At 39.4% G+C, this 5,000-nt stretch overlaps 1 protein-coding gene across 14 annotated transcripts in view; it reads left to right on the top strand.

The window, feature by feature from the left end:
* Pfk (ATP-dependent 6-phosphofructokinase) overlaps window positions 1-5,000 on the top strand; it is a 56,636-nt gene that overhangs the window by 6,647 nt on the left and 44,989 nt on the right. For 5 of the 14 annotated variants that reach the window (XM_086530591.1, XM_086530590.1, XM_043001984.2 and 2 more), the window contains exon 1: window positions 637-772. The exons of 2 other annotated variants lie outside the window; for them this stretch is intronic. The gene's annotated coding sequence lies outside the window, so the exon portion shown is untranslated. Of the gene's footprint in view, window positions 1-265; window positions 489-636; window positions 773-937; window positions 1,056-5,000 lie in introns of those variants that run through there. 7 more of the 14 variants (XM_086530595.1, XM_086530599.1, XM_086530593.1 and 4 more) reach the window with 5 other exon arrangements.

The following is a 5,000-nucleotide window of genomic DNA, read 5'->3' as shown; positions in this document are numbered from 1 at the left end:
CTTCACTTCCATTGCTCATTGAGATGCCATGTTGTGAACGATATATTTTACCCCTTTTTTGTGGCGTCTATGGGAATATGATTTTTTAAAATTAGGAGCGGGTTTTGTAATACGTTCACGTAGGTACCGTAAATAAAAGTGGAAGAAGTGTAGTTTTTTAGATAAAGAGACACGAAATTGTTGCATTAGAAAACTGTATTTGTTGCATCATACACAAGAGGCGGTGCTCGATAACTAATTTTTACAAACGTCGGGCCAAAGCACAGGAAATAGATACATGCTTATCGGATACGAACGGCAGCTGACGAAGGATGGAATTTAAAACCTCCGATAATTTTTTCCAACGCCGTGAGACCCCGTCATATCGAGAAAGATAGGAAAAAGAGGAAGGCAGTTGGAACCTCAGCCTCGAGGATTGTCATGCGCAGAGTCTTAGTATCGTACCTCGAGCAAGGTCACCTTCAGTGTCCTCCCGCGTAACATCCAAGGTAGGTCATCGTTGCACTTTATGCATATTTCGTTAGAGTGATAAGGAGGGCATGGCCAGCCGTAGGGGCCTTATCGTGTGAGAGCCTCCGGGAGCCGCGGCGAGGGCGAGGGCGAGGGCGAGGGCGAGGGCGAGGGCGGCGGCCGAGCAGCTGATTGGAGAGCAGACGACGCGGCCGAGCGCTGCCACTGGTGCTGGCCGGACGCGGCGGCCAAAAGAGTATAAATAGATCTCCTGGCCATTTCTGCCGGGTTTGTGAGTGAGGCCTGAGCCTTCGTGAAGAAGGTAAGTCAAGCAGGCACACACGCTCAGATTTTTGTAATATACGAGATTTCTGAGGTGGTTTAGGAGTGAAATAGGCGGGATGCAAAGGCAGTGGTTCTGGCTTGGCAAGGTCACGAAAGGTGACTTTGACAAGGTTTTATCCTCAATTTTAGTAAGTGACATCAACGGGGAGAAACACCTTGGCAATGTCTACAGCATCTGGACGGTGACAGATGATGAAATGTGATGATAAGGGTGTGATTCGTGCTGACGTGACCCGCGACATAGGCCTATGTCAAGGGCGGTGAGTGTCCTTAGGTTTGAGATGAAATTGAGCCTCGTCGCAGAGGTAGCTGGCTCGAAGGCGCCCGTTTTTTGCCTTGGTTTTATAAATAAGCAGTAGGGTTCAACTCATATTCACTGTTGCTAAGTACTGCATGTCAACAAAAGGGGACAATGGCCTAGTGACATCCCCCAAAACGGGAGAAATATGAGGGTAGAGTCGTCCATTTATTCAGTCATTGTACCATAAGCAGATGTGGGTGGAATTTCATAACATGAAAAGCATGTGTTTTTTTTCCTCAAGAGCAGTCATGAGGCTTGTGCCCTTTGTGTCCTCTGAGAGTTTATTGATCTTTAGGGAAGGTGACCTCTGAGTCTTCAAGGGTGTGCAGAGGGGACTTGGGTCAGGGTAACTTGCACGGGAGGAGACTCTGCAAGTCAGTGCCTAGCCTTGACGTCATAGGTGTTGCAAGCCTCCACTGAGAGGCCTTTCGTGGTATAGAGACTTGTGGGACTAAAGACTTCTTTTGAGGCTGTACAGTGGATTGTGGTGAGATAAGGAAAAGGTGAAATACAGCCGAGGCCGTCGTTCGTGCCCTCAGGTGACGGCATCGGAGATTTGTGGTTCTCTTGGATCGCGGGGAAGGTTCTCTGGCGTGATTGGAATAGCTGAGGGTAAAGTAGCAAGCATTTGCAAGTGCTGCTTGGTCATGGCTTGGTTTGTAGATATTGGGTAGAAACAACTTTAATGCTTTTTGCTTAATAATTATGCTAAGTATTTTTATTTTACATTTATCTTCTATTATGTTTTGTTTTATGATAATTTCTAGATAATTGAAGGGTTAACTGCATATTATTATTTTAGATTTTACTAAAGAAGTTGTACTTTTCTATCTCAGTCCTATTATAAACAAATGTTTCCTGTATTTGGAAAAGGGATATTTATTTTCCCATTGTAGGATATATTTTCCTGTTATATTCACCACAAAAGGAATCTATCCTGATATATCTGCTTTATGCGGATATTGAGTCCTCATTTGTGTTAAATATGTAAACTTTGTTATACAGATTTTTCCCTGTATATTGGCTATACAAAAGAAAGTGTTTCTGTGGCAAATTGTTTGGCAATTTATTTTTAAGTGGGGAATCATTCCAAGCACTTATCTTGAATATAAGTGGTGTGGATTTGCTGTCACTACTGGAGTGTAAAATGCAAATGTGATGGTGATCACTTTGCGCAATCATGTTGGCCTAAAGATTGTAGGCCACTCATTACTGATCACTGCAAATTTAGGTTGATTTAGATAGGAGAATGTCCCTGTGTGTGTCTTTTAGATATTTACCAATCATTCCGTTGCTCAAATTTGTTTGAGATTCTAGTGTGAAAAAAAAGGGAAAATTAGATTTACAAATTGTGAAAGAGTAATCTTTGTTGCTCTTAGCAGACATCCTTTTTTGCAATATTGCACTTGTATGATTACATACTCCAGCATGTGCACACATTCCACACCACACATCACATGCCACACCACACGTGCATACCACACCACACGTGCTTGCCACACCCATACCACACCACACCTATACTGCACCACACCCATACCACACCACAATTATACCAGACCAACCACACTACATCACACCAATCACACTACACCACACTGCACCATACCACACCACCCCTACATCCACATCACATTACACCACACCTACATCACATCACATCACATCACATCACATCACATCACATCACATCACATCACATCACATCACATCACATCACATCACATCACATCACACCACACCACACCACACCACACCACACCACAACTACATCCACACCATAGCTATATCCACACCACACCACATTTACATCCACACCACACAACACCACACCTCACCACACAACACCACACCTACATCCACACCACACCTACATCCACACCACACCTACATCCACACCACACCTATACAAGACCGTGCCACACCACACGTACACACACAGGCACACAGACAGCCATACAGGCTTATACACACAGACATATGCACACAGACATACGCACACAGACATACGCACACAGACATACGCACACAGACATACGCACACAGACATACGCACACACAAATACGCACACACAAATACGCACACAGAAATACGCACACAGAAATACGCACACAGACATACGCACAGACATATGCACACAGACATATGCACACAGACATACGCACACAGACATATGCACACAGACATACGCACACAGACATACGCACACAGACATACGCACACAGACATACACACACAGACATACGCACACAGACATACACACACAGACATACGCACACACACACACACACACACACACACACACACACACACACACACACACACACACACACACACACACACACACACACACACACACACACACACACACACACACACACACACACACACACACACACCCATACACACACACATACCCACACAAACACACACCCACACCCACACACACACCCACACACACACACATACACACTCACACACACATACCCACATCACATCCACACCACATTATGATAATAATAATAATATGTGTGTTCTGGAAGACACATTATTGGACAGATGTGATATCCAGTTATGTATATATATATACAATTTTTTGGTTAACGATTAGAAGTTGCAAATTGTTAAATCAGTAACTTGATGTTCTTATACACATTTATGTAAATGTAAAGTATGTGGGTCTTATACCACATTAGAGACTACACATGAAAAGTTTGCCTTGTAGGTATGAGTTACAGTGTTCTAAAAACAGGATATTTTTAATGATATTGGTAATGCTACTATGCAGTGATAAGATGCAGAAAACTAACAGGAAAAAAAGAAAGGAAAAGAAAAACCAGGGTTGTACCGCAGAATAAGGAAAATTTGTGACGATGTGATTACTTTTACATATAACCTATTCATGGCTCACTGGAAAGAGGACAGACCAAATACTTAGTGTTTTTGTGAACTTGATAATAAACTACATTCCAGAGTTTTGAAATGATATACAAGGATGCATGAAAATGATACACCAATGTGGATATGTTGATACAGAAAACTGATACACTGAAATCTCATACAAATCTTGCTTTGTGGTTGAGAGCAGCATCTAAGAAGTAAATAATTCCCAGTTATAGGATACAGACAAACGAAATGTACAGTTGTTATTATTATTACTGTTGTTGTTATTACTGTTATAGATATTATTGTTTTATATTATTATTACTAGTTATTATTATGATTATTATTATTATCATAATAATAATAATAATAATAATAATAATGATGATGATCCTTATTATTATAATTATTATTATTATTATTACTATTACTATTACTATTACTATCATTATCATTATCATTATCATTATCATTATCATTATCATTATCATTATCATTATCATTATCATTATCATTACCATTACCATTACCATTACCATTACCATTACCATTACCATTACCATTACCATTACCATTACCATTACCAGTACCAGTACCAGTACCAGTACCATTACCAGTACCATTACCAGTACCATTACCAGTACCAGTACCAGTACCAGTACCATTACCAGTACCAGTACCAGTACTAGTACCAGTACCAGTACCAGTACCAGTACCATTGCCAGTACCATTATCATTATTCATTTGATTATTTCTTGTTATTACTATAATTACTATTATTATTATTATTATTATTATTATTATTATTATTATTATTTTTGTTATTATTGTTATTATTATTATTATTATTATTGTTATTGTTATTTTTATTATTATTATTATTGTTATTGTTGATGATATTTTTTATTATTACTATTATTATTAATTTTATCATTATTGTTATGATTACTATTACTATTATTATCATTAATACTATTGTTATAATTACTACTATTATTATTATAATTATTATTTTTATTT

Source organism: Penaeus japonicus, unplaced genomic scaffold (assembly GCF_977035675.1).
Source record: "Penaeus japonicus unplaced genomic scaffold, GWHDUDI00000001_assembly GWHDUDI00000033, whole genome shotgun sequence".
In the NCBI taxonomy this organism is placed as follows: domain Eukaryota; kingdom Metazoa; phylum Arthropoda; class Malacostraca; order Decapoda; family Penaeidae; genus Penaeus; species Penaeus japonicus.
This window is presented reverse-complemented; position numbering and strand designations above follow the sequence as displayed.